This window comes from Somniosus microcephalus, chromosome 12 (assembly GCF_052327205.1).
Source record: "Somniosus microcephalus isolate GS21.2 chromosome 12, FLI_Smic_1.0, whole genome shotgun sequence".
NCBI lineage: Eukaryota > Metazoa > Chordata > Chondrichthyes > Squaliformes > Somniosidae > Somniosus > Somniosus microcephalus.
Window position 1 is genome coordinate 220,871,752 of NC_140998.1, and position 12,503 is coordinate 220,884,254.

Here is a 12,503-nt window from a genome sequence, read left to right on the forward strand (position 1 = left end):
GTAACAGGCTCGAGGGGCTGAATGGGCTCCTCCTGTTCCTGTGTAACAGGCTCGAGGGGCTGAATGGGCCTCCTCCTGTTCCTGTGTAACAGGCTCGAGGGGCTGAATGGGCCTCCTCCTGTTCCTGTGTAACAGGCTCGAGGGGCTGAATGGGCCTCATCCTGTTCCTGTGTAACAGGCTCGAGGGGCTGAATGGGACTCCTCCTGTTCCTGTGTAACAGGCTCGAGGGGCTGAATGGGCCTCATCCTGTTCCTGTGTAACAGAGTCGAGGGGCTGAATGGGCCTCCTCCTGTTCCTGTGTAACAGGCTCGAGGGGCTGAATGGGCTCCTCCTGTTCCTGTGTAACAGGCTCGAGGGGCTGAATGGGCCTCCTCCTGTTCCTGTGTAACAGGCTCGAGGGGCTGAATGGGCCTCCTCCTGTTCCTGTGTAACAGGCTCGAGGGGCTGAATGGGCCTCCTCCTGTTCCTGTGTAACAGGCTCGAGGGGCTGAATGGGCCTCCTCCTGTTCCTGTGTAACAGGCTCGAGGGGCTGAATGGGCCTCCTCCTGTTCCTGTGTCAGCACCATCAATGGACCACCCATTTACCAAGGCCCGCTGCGCCATGTTAGACGCTATAATGGGATCGGTGTCTTCGGGGTGAGGGTTGTTCTTGGGAGTGCCTGTGACAGAAACCCAGCACCTGATGGCAATCACGTATCGGAAAGGCAGAGCTTTCAATTATTTGCTGGTTCATTTTTCACCAACTCCTCATCCTGAAAAAACATTTTCCTTTTACTCGCCCCGCTTGGTGGTTCCGGGGGGAGAGGCGGGGGGTGGGGGGTTGCTCAGATTCCCTGCCCCGCACAGGACTCACCTCAACCTCTCCGTCCGCAGGTGTACCAGAGACAGTCAGCATTCTGCAGCAGGAGTACGGGTTCCACTGACTCTCACTGGGGTACGGGTTCCACTGACTCTCACTGGGGTATGGGTTCCACACACACTGACTCTCACTGGGGTACGGGGTCCACATACACTGACTCTCACTGTGGTACGGGTTCCACACACACTGACTCTCACTGGGGTACGGGGTCCACATACACTGACTCTCACTGGGGTACGGGTTCCACACACACTGACTCTCACTGGGGTACGGGTTCCACACACACTGACTCTCACTGGGGTACGGGTTCCACACACACTGACTCTCACTGGGGTACGGGTTCCACACACACTGACTCTCACTGGGGTACGGGTTCCACACACACTGACTCTCACTGGGGTACGGGTTCCACACACACTGACTCTCACTGGGGTACGGGTCCCACACACACTGACTCTCACTGGGGTACGGGTTCCACACACACTGACTCTCACTGGGGTACGGGTCCCACACACACTGACTCTCACTGGGGTACGGGTCCCACACACACTGACTCTCACTGGGGTACGGGTTCCACACACACTGACTCTCACTGGGGTACGGGTCCCACACACACTGACTCTCACTGGGGTACGGGTCCCACACACACTGACTCTCACTGGGGTACGGGTTCCACACACACTGACTCTCACTGGGGTACGGGTTCCACACACACTGACTCTCACTGGGGTACGGGTTCCACACACACTGACTCTCACTGGGGTACGGGTTCCACACACACTGACTCTCACTGGGGTACGGGTTCCACACACACTGACTCTCACTGGGGTACGGGTCCCACACACACTGACTCTCACTGGGGTACGGGTCCCACACACACTGACTCTCACTGGGGTACGGGTTCCACACACAATGACTCTCACTGGGGTACGGGTTCCACACACACTGACTCTCACTGGGGTACGGGTTCCACACACACTGACTCTCACTGGGGTATGGGTTCCACAGACACTGACTCTCACTTGGGTACGGGTTCCACCACACTGACTCTCACTGGGGTATGGGTTCCACAGACACTGACTCTCACTTGGGTACGGGTTCCACCACACTGACTCTCACTGGGGTACGGGTCCCACACACACTGACTCTCACTGGGGTACGAGTTCCACACACACTGACTCTCACTGGGGTACAGGTTCCACACACACTGACTCTCACTGGGGTACGAGTTCCACACACACTGACTCTCACTGGGGTACAGGTTCCACACACACTGACTCTCACTGGGGTACGAGTTTCACACACACTGACTCTCACTGGGGTACGGGTTCCACACACACTGACTCTCACTGGGGTACGGGTTCCACACACACTGACTCTCACTGGGGTACGGGTTCCACACACACTGACTCTCACTGGGGTACGGGTTCCACACAGACTGACTCTCACTGGGGTACAGGTTCCACAGACACTGACTCTCACTGGGGTACGGGTTCCACACACACTGACTCTCACTGGGGTACGGGTCCCACACACACTGACTCTCACTGGGGTACGGGTTCCACACACACTGACTCTCACTGGGGTACGGGTTCCACACACACTGACTCTCACTGGGTTACGGGTCCCACACACACTGACTCCCACCCGGGTACGGGTTCCTCACACACTGACTCTCACTGGGGTACGGGTTGCACACACATTGACTCTCACTATGGTACGGGGTCCACACACACTGACTCTCACTGGGGTACGGGTCCCACACACACTGACTCTCACTGCGGTACGGGTTCCACACACACTGACTCTCACTGGGGTACGGGTTCCACACACACTGACTCTCACTGGGGTACGGGTTCCACACACACTGACTCTCACTGGGGTACGGGTTCCACACACACTGACTCTCACTGGGGTACGGGTTCCACACACACTGACTCTCACTGGGGTACGGGTTCCACACACACTGACTCTCACTGGGGTACGGGTCCCACACACACTGACTCTCACTGGGGTACGGGTCCCACACACACTGACTCTCACTGGGGTACGGGTTCCACACACAATGACTCTCACTGGGGTACGGGTTCCACACACACTGACTCTCACTGGGGTACGGGTTCCACACACACTGACTCTCACTGGGGTATGGGTTCCACAGACACTGACTCTCACTTGGGTACGGGTTCCACCACACTGACTCTCACTGGGGTATGGGTTCCACAGACACTGACTCTCACTTGGGTACGGGTTCCACCACACTGACTCTCACTGGGGTACGGGTCCCACACACACTGACTCTCACTGGGGTACGAGTTCCACACACACTGACTCTCACTGGGGTACAGGTTCCACACACACTGACTCTCACTGGGGTACGAGTTCCACACACACTGACTCTCACTGGGGTACAGGTTCCACACACACTGACTCTCACTGGGGTACGAGTTTCACACACACTGACTCTCACTGGGGTACGGGTTCCACACACACTGACTCTCACTGGGGTACGGGTTCCACACACACTGACTCTCACTGGGGTACGGGTTCCACACACACTGACTCTCACTGGGGTACGGGTTCCACACAGACTGACTCTCACTGGGGTACAGGTTCCACAGACACTGACTCTCACTGGGGTACGGGTTCCACACACACTGACTCTCACTGGGGTACGGGTCCCACACACACTGACTCTCACTGGGGTACGGGTTCCACACACACTGACTCTCACTGGGGTACGGGTTCCACACACACTGACTCTCACTGGGTTACGGGTCCCACACACACTGACTCCCACCCGGGTACGGGTTCCTCACACACTGACTCTCACTGGGGTACGGGTTGCACCCACATTGACTCTCACTATGGTACGGGGTCCACACACACTGACTCTCACTGGGGTACGGGTCCCACACACACTGACTCTCACTGCGGTACGGGTTCCACACACACTGACTCTCACTGGGGTACGGGTTCCACACACACGGACTGTCACTGGGGTACAGGTTCCACACACACTGACTCTCACTGGGGTACGGGTTCCACACACACTGACTCTCACTGGGGTACGGGTTCCACACACACTGACTCTCACTGGGGCACGGGTTCCACACACACTGACTCTCACTGGGGTACGGGTTCCACACACACTGACTCTCACTGGGGCACGGGTCCCACACACACTGACTCTCACTGGGGTACGGGTTCCACACACACTGACTCTCACTGGGGTACGGGTTCCCCACACACTGACTCTCACTGGGGTACGGGTTCCACACACACTGACTCTCACTGGGGTACGGGTTCCACACACACTGACTCTCACTGGGGTACGGGTTCTACACACACTGACTCTTACTGGGGTATGTGTTCCACACACACTGACTCTCACTGGGGTACGGGTTAAACACACACTGACTCTAACTGGGGTACGGGTTCCACACACACTGACTCTCACTGGGGTACAGGTTCCACATACACTGACTCTCACTGTGGTATGGGTCCCACACACTCTTTCATCTCACTGTGGTACGGGTTCCACACACACTGACTCTCACTTGGGTACGGGTTCCACACACACTGACTCTCACTGGGGTACGGGTTCCACACACACTGACTCTCACTGGGGTACGGGTTCCACGCACACTGACTCTCACTGGGGTACGGGTTCCACACACACTGACTCTCACTGGGGTACGGGTTCCACCCACACTGACTCTCACTGGGGTACGGGTTCCACCCACACTGACTCTCACTGGGGTACGGGTTCCACACACACTGACTCTCACTGGGGTACGGCTTCCACACACACTGACTCTCACTGGGGTACTGGTTCCACCCACACTGACTCTCACTGGGGTACGGGTACCACACACACTGACTCTCACTGGGGTACGGGTTCCACACACACTGACTCTCACTGGGGTACGGGTTCCACACACACGGACTCTCACTGGGGTACGGGTTCCACACACACTGACTCTCACTGGGGTACGGGTTCCACACACACTGACTCTCACTGGGGTACGGGTTCCACACACACTGACTCTCACTGGGGTACTGGTTCCACCCACACTGACTCTCACTGGGGTACGGCTTCCTCACTCACGGAGACTCACTGGGGTACGGGTTCCACAGACACTGACTCTCACTGGGGTACGGGTTCCACCCACACTGACTCTCACTGGGGTACGGGTTCCACACACACTGACTCTCACTGGGGTACGGCTTCCACACACACTGACTCTCACTGGGGTACTGGTTCCACCCACACTGACTCTCACTGGGGTACGGGTTCCACACACACTGACTCTCAGTGGGGCACGGGTTCCACACACACTGACTCTCACTGGGGTACGGCTTCCACACACACTGACTTTCACTGGGGTACGGGTTCCACGCACACTGACTCTGACTGGGGTACGAGTTCCACACACACTGACTCTCACTGGGGTACGGGTTCCACACACACTGACTCTCACTGGGGTACGGGTTCCACACACACTGACTCTCACTGGGGTACGGGTTCCACACACACTGACTCTCACTGGGGTACGGGTTCCACACACACTGACTTTCACTGGGGTACGGGTTCCACACACACTGACTCTCACTGGGGTACGGGTTCCACACACACTGACTTTCACTGAGGTACGGGTTGCACACACACTGACTCTCACTGGATTATGGGTTCCACACACACTGACTCTCACTGGGGTACGGGTTCCACCCACACTGACTCTCACTGGGGTACGGGTTCCACACACACTGACTCTCACTGGGGTACGGCTGCCACACACACTGACTCTCACTGGGGTACTGGTTCCACCCACACTGACTCTCACTGGGGTATGGCTTCCACACACACTGACTCTCACTGGGGTACTGGTTCCACCCACACTGACTCTCACTGGGGTACGGCTTCCTCACTCACGGAGACTCACTGGGGTACGGGTTCCACAGACACTGACTCTCACTGGGGTACGGGTTCCACCCACACTGACTCTCACTGGGGTACGGGTTCCACACACACTGACTCTCACTGTGGTACGGGTTCCACACACACTGACTCTCACTGGGGTACGGGTTCCACACACACTGACTCTCACTGGGGTACGGCTTCCACACACACTGACTCTCACTGGGGTACTGGTTCCACCCACACTGACTCTCACTGGGGTACAGGTTCCTCACACACTGACTCTCACTGGGGCACGGGTTCCACACACACTGACTCTCACTGCGATACGGCTTCCACATACACTGACTTTCACTGGGGTACGGGTTCCACACACACTGACTCTCACTGGGGTACGAGTTCCAAACACACTGACTCTCACTGGGGTACGGGTTCCACACACACTGACTCTCACTGGGGTACGGGTTCCACACACACTGACTCTCACTGGGGTACGGGTTCCACACACACTGACTCTCACTGGGGTACGGGTTCCACACACACTGACTTTCACTGGGGTACGGGTTCCACACACACTGACTCTCACTGGGGTACGGGTTCCACACACACTGACTTTCACTGAGGTACGGGTTGCACACACACAGACTCTCACTGGATTATGGGTTCCACACACACTGACTCTCACTGGGGTACGGGTTCCACACACACTAACTCTCACTGGGGTACGGGTTCCACACACACTGACTCTCACTGGGGTACGGGTTCCACACACACTGACTCTCACTCGGGTACGGGTTCCACACACACTGACTCTCACTGGGGTACGGGTTCCACACACACTGACTGTCACTGGGGTACGGGTTCCACACACACTGACTCTCACTGGGGTACGGGTTCCACACACACTGACACTCACTGGGGTACGGGTTCCACACACACTGACTCTCACTGGGGTACGGGTTCCACACACACTGACTCTCACTGGGGTACGGGTTCCACACACACTGACTCTCACTGGGGTGCGGGTTCCACACACACTGACTCTCACTGGGGTACGGGTTCCACACACACTGACTCTCACTGGGGTACGAGTTTCACACACACTGACTCTCACTCGGGTACGGGTTCCACACAGACTGACTCTCACTGGGGTAGGGGTCCCACACACACTGACTCTCACTGGGGTATGGGTCCCACACACACTGACTCTCACTGGGGTACGGGTTCCACACACACTGACTCTCACTGGGTTACGGGTCCCACACACACTGACTCCCACCCGGGTACGGGTTCCTCACACACTGACTCTCACTGGGGTACGGGTTGCACACACATTGACTCTCACTATGGTACGGGGTCCACACACACTGACTCTCACTGGGGTACGGGTCCCACACACACTGACTCTCACTGCGGTACGGGTTCCACACACACTGACTCTCACTGGGGTACGGGTTCCACACACACGGACTGTCACTGGGGTACGGGTTCCACACACACTGACTCTCACTGGGGTACGGGTTCCACACACACTGACTCTCACAGGGGTACGGGTTCCACACACACTGACTCTCACTGGGGCACGGGTTCCACACACACTGACTCTCACTGGGGTACGGGTTCCACACACACTGACTCTCACTGGGGCACGGGTCCCACACACACTGACTCTCACTGGGGTACGGGTTCCACACACACTGACTCTCACTGGGGTACGGGTTCCCCACACACTGACTCTCACTGGGGTACGGGTTCCACACACACTGACTCTCACTGGGGTACGGGTTCCACACACACTGACTCTCACTGGGGTACGGGTTCTACACACACTGACTCTTACTGGGGTATGTGTTCCACACACACTGACTCTCACTGGGGTACGGGTTAAACATACACTGACTCTAACTGGGGTACGGGTTCCACACACACAGACTCTCACTGGGGTACAGGTTCCACATACACTGACTCTCACTGTGGTGTGGGTCCCACACACTCTTTCATCTCACTGGGGTACGGGTTCCACACACACTGACTCTCACTGGGGTACGGGTTCCACCCACACTGACTCTCACTGGGGTACGGGTTCCACACACACTGACTCTCACTGGGGTACGGTTTCCACCCACACTGACTCTCACTGGGGTACGGGTTCCACACACACTGACTCTCACTGGGGTACGGGTTCCACACACACTGACTCTCACTGGGGTACGGGTTCCACACACACTGACTCTCACTGGGGTACGGCTTCCACACACACTGACTCTCACTGGGGTGCTGGTGCCACCCACACTGACTCTCACTGGGGTACGGGTTCCACACACACTTACTCTCACTGGGGTACAGGTTCCACACACACTGACTCTCACTGGGGTACGAGTTTCACACACACTGACTCTCACTGGGGTACGGGTTCCACACACACTGACTCTCACTGGGGTACGGGTTCCACACACACTGACTCTCACTGGGGTACGGGTTCCACACACACTGACTCTCACTGGGGTACGGGTTCCACACAGACTGACTCTCACTGGGGTACAGGTTCCACAGACACTGACTCTCACTGGGGTACGGGTTCCACACACACTGACTCTCACTGGGGTACGGGTCCCACACACACTGACTCTCACTGGGGTACGGGTTCCACACACACTGACTCTCACTGGGGTACGGGTTCCACACACACTGACTCTCACTGGGTTACGGGTCCCACACACACTGACTCCCACCCGGGTACGGGTTCCTCACACACTGACTCTCACTGGGGTACGGGTTGCACCCACATTGACTCTCACTATGGTACGGGGTCCACACACACTGACTCTCACTGGGGTACGGGTCCCACACACACTGACTCTCACTGCGGTACGGGTTCCACACACACTGACTCTCACTGGGGTACGGGTTCCACACACACGGACTGTCACTGGGGTACAGGTTCCACACACACTGACTCTCACTGGGGTACGGGTTCCACACACACTGACTCTCACTGGGGTACGGGTTCCACACACACTGACTCTCACTGGGGCACGGGTTCCACACACACTGACTCTCACTGGGGTACGGGTTCCACACACACTGACTCTCACTGGGGCACGGGTCCCACACACACTGACTCTCACTGGGGTACGGGTTCCACACACACTGACTCTCACTGGGGTACGGGTTCCCCACACACTGACTCTCACTGGGGTACGGGTTCCACACACACTGACTCTCACTGGGGTACGGGTTCCACACACACTGACTCTCACTGGGGTACGGGTTCTACACACACTGACTCTTACTGGGGTATGTGTTCCACACACACTGACTCTCACTGGGGTACGGGTTAAACACACACTGACTCTAACTGGGGTACGGGTTCCACACACACTGACTCTCACTGGGGTACAGGTTCCACATACACTGACTCTCACTGTGGTATGGGTCCCACACACTCTTTCATCTCACTGTGGTACGGGTTCCACACACACTGACTCTCACTTGGGTACGGGTTCCACACACACTGACTCTCACTGGGGTACGGGTTCCACACACACTGACTCTCACTGGGGTACGGGTTCCACGCACACTGACTCTCACTGGGGTACGGGTTCCACACACACTGACTCTCACTGGGGTACGGGTTCCACCCACACTGACTCTCACTGGGGTACGGGTTCCACCCACACTGACTCTCACTGGGGTACGGGTTCCACACACACTGACTCTCACTGGGGTACGGCTTCCACACACACTGACTCTCACTGGGGTACTGGTTCCACCCACACTGACTCTCACTGGGGTACGGGTACCACACACACTGACTCTCACTGGGGTACGGGTTCCACACACACTGACTCTCACTGGGGTACGGGTTCCACACACACGGACTCTCACTGGGGTACGGGTTCCACACACACTGACTCTCACTGGGGTACGGGTTCCACACACACTGACTCTCACTGGGGTACGGGTTCCACACACACTGACTCTCACTGGGGTACTGGTTCCACCCACACTGACTCTCACTGGGGTACGGCTTCCTCACTCACGGAGACTCACTGGGGTACGGGTTCCACAGACACTGACTCTCACTGGGGTACGGGTTCCACCCACACTGACTCTCACTGGGGTACGGGTTCCACACACACTGACTCTCACTGGGGTACGGCTTCCACACACACTGACTCTCACTGGGGTACTGGTTCCACCCACACTGACTCTCACTGGGGTACGGGTTCCACACACACTGACTCTCAGTGGGGCACGGGTTCCACACACACTGACTCTCACTGGGGTACGGCTTCCACACACACTGACTTTCACTGGGGTACGGGTTCCACGCACACTGACTCTGACTGGGGTACGAGTTCCACACACACTGACTCTCACTGGGGTACGGGTTCCACACACACTGACTCTCACTGGGGTACGGGTTCCACACACACTGACTCTCACTGGGGTACGGGTTCCACACACACTGACTCTCACTGGGGTACGGGTTCCACACACACTGACTTTCACTGGGGTACGGGTTCCACACACACTGACTCTCACTGGGGTACGGGTTCCACACACACTGACTTTCACTGAGGTACGGGTTGCACACACACTGACTCTCACTGGATTATGGGTTCCACACACACTGACTCTCACTGGGGTACGGGTTCCACCCACACTGACTCTCACTGGGGTACGGGTTCCACACACACTGACTCTCACTGGGGTACGGCTGCCACACACACTGACTCTCACTGGGGTACTGGTTCCACCCACACTGACTCTCACTGGGGTATGGCTTCCACACACACTGACTCTCACTGGGGTACTGGTTCCACCCACACTGACTCTCACTGGGGTACGGCTTCCTCACTCACGGAGACTCACTGGGGTACGGGTTCCACAGACACTGACTCTCACTGGGGTACGGGTTCCACCCACACTGACTCTCACTGGGGTACGGGTTCCACACACACTGACTCTCACTGTGGTACGGGTTCCACACACACTGACTCTCACTGGGGTACGGGTTCCACACACACTGACTCTCACTGGGGTACGGCTTCCACACACACTGACTCTCACTGGGGTACTGGTTCCACCCACACTGACTCTCACTGGGGTACAGGTTCCTCACACACTGACTCTCACTGGGGCACGGGTTCCACACACACTGACTCTCACTGCGATACGGCTTCCACATACACTGACTTTCACTGGGGTACGGGTTCCACACACACTGACTCTCACTGGGGTACGAGTTCCAAACACACTGACTCTCACTGGGGTACGGGTTCCACACACACTGACTCTCACTGGGGTACGGGTTCCACACACACTGACTCTCACTGGGGTACGGGTTCCACACACACTGACTCTCACTGGGGTACGGGTTCCACACACACTGACTTTCACTGGGGTACGGGTTCCACACACACTGACTCTCACTGGGGTACGGGTTCCACACACACTGACTTTCACTGAGGTACGGGTTGCACACACACAGACTCTCACTGGATTATGGGTTCCACACACACTGACTCTCACTGGGGTACGGGTTCCACACACACTAACTCTCACTGGGGTACGGGTTCCACACACACTGACTCTCACTGGGGTACGGGTTCCACACACACTGACTCTCACTCGGGTACGGGTTCCACACACACTGACTCTCACTGGGGTACGGGTTCCACACACACTGACTGTCACTGGGGTACGGGTTCCACACACACTGACTCTCACTGGGGTACGGGTTCCACACACACTGACACTCACTGGGGTACGGGTTCCACACACACTGACTCTCACTGGGGTACGGGTTCCACACACACTGACTCTCACTGGGGTACGGGTTCCACACACACTGACTCTCACTGGGGTGCGGGTTCCACACACACTGACTCTCACTGGGGTACGGGTTCCACACACACTGACTCTCACTGGGGTACGAGTTTCACACACACTGACTCTCACTCGGGTACGGGTTCCACACAGACTGACTCTCACTGGGGTAGGGGTCCCACACACACTGACTCTCACTGGGGTATGGGTCCCACACACACTGACTCTCACTGGGGTACGGGTTCCACACACACTGACTCTCACTGGGTTACGGGTCCCACACACACTGACTCCCACCCGGGTACGGGTTCCTCACACACTGACTCTCACTGGGGTACGGGTTGCACACACATTGACTCTCACTATGGTACGGGGTCCACACACACTGACTCTCACTGGGGTACGGGTCCCACACACACTGACTCTCACTGCGGTACGGGTTCCACACACACTGACTCTCACTGGGGTACGGGTTCCACACACACGGACTGTCACTGGGGTACGGGTTCCACACACACTGACTCTCACTGGGGTACGGGTTCCACACACACTGACTCTCACAGGGGTACGGGTTCCACACACACTGACTCTCACTGGGGCACGGGTTCCACACACACTGACTCTCACTGGGGTACGGGTTCCACACACACTGACTCTCACTGGGGCACGGGTCCCACACACACTGACTCTCACTGGGGTACGGGTTCCACACACACTGACTCTCACTGGGGTACGGGTTCCCCACACACTGACTCTCACTGGGGTACGGGTTCCACACACACTGACTCTCACTGGGGTACGGGTTCCACACACACTGACTCTCACTGGGGTACGGGTTCTACACACACTGACTCTTACTGGGGTATGTGTTCCACACACACTGACT

At 57.2% G+C, this 12,503-nt stretch overlaps 1 protein-coding gene across 2 annotated transcripts in view; it reads left to right on the forward strand.

Moving 5' to 3' along the window:
- The window catches only part of LOC147110156 (rho GTPase-activating protein 33-like), a 76,197-nt gene that overhangs the window by 30,924 nt on the left and 32,770 nt on the right, over window positions 1-12,503 (forward strand). The gene's annotated exons all lie outside the window — the stretch shown is intronic.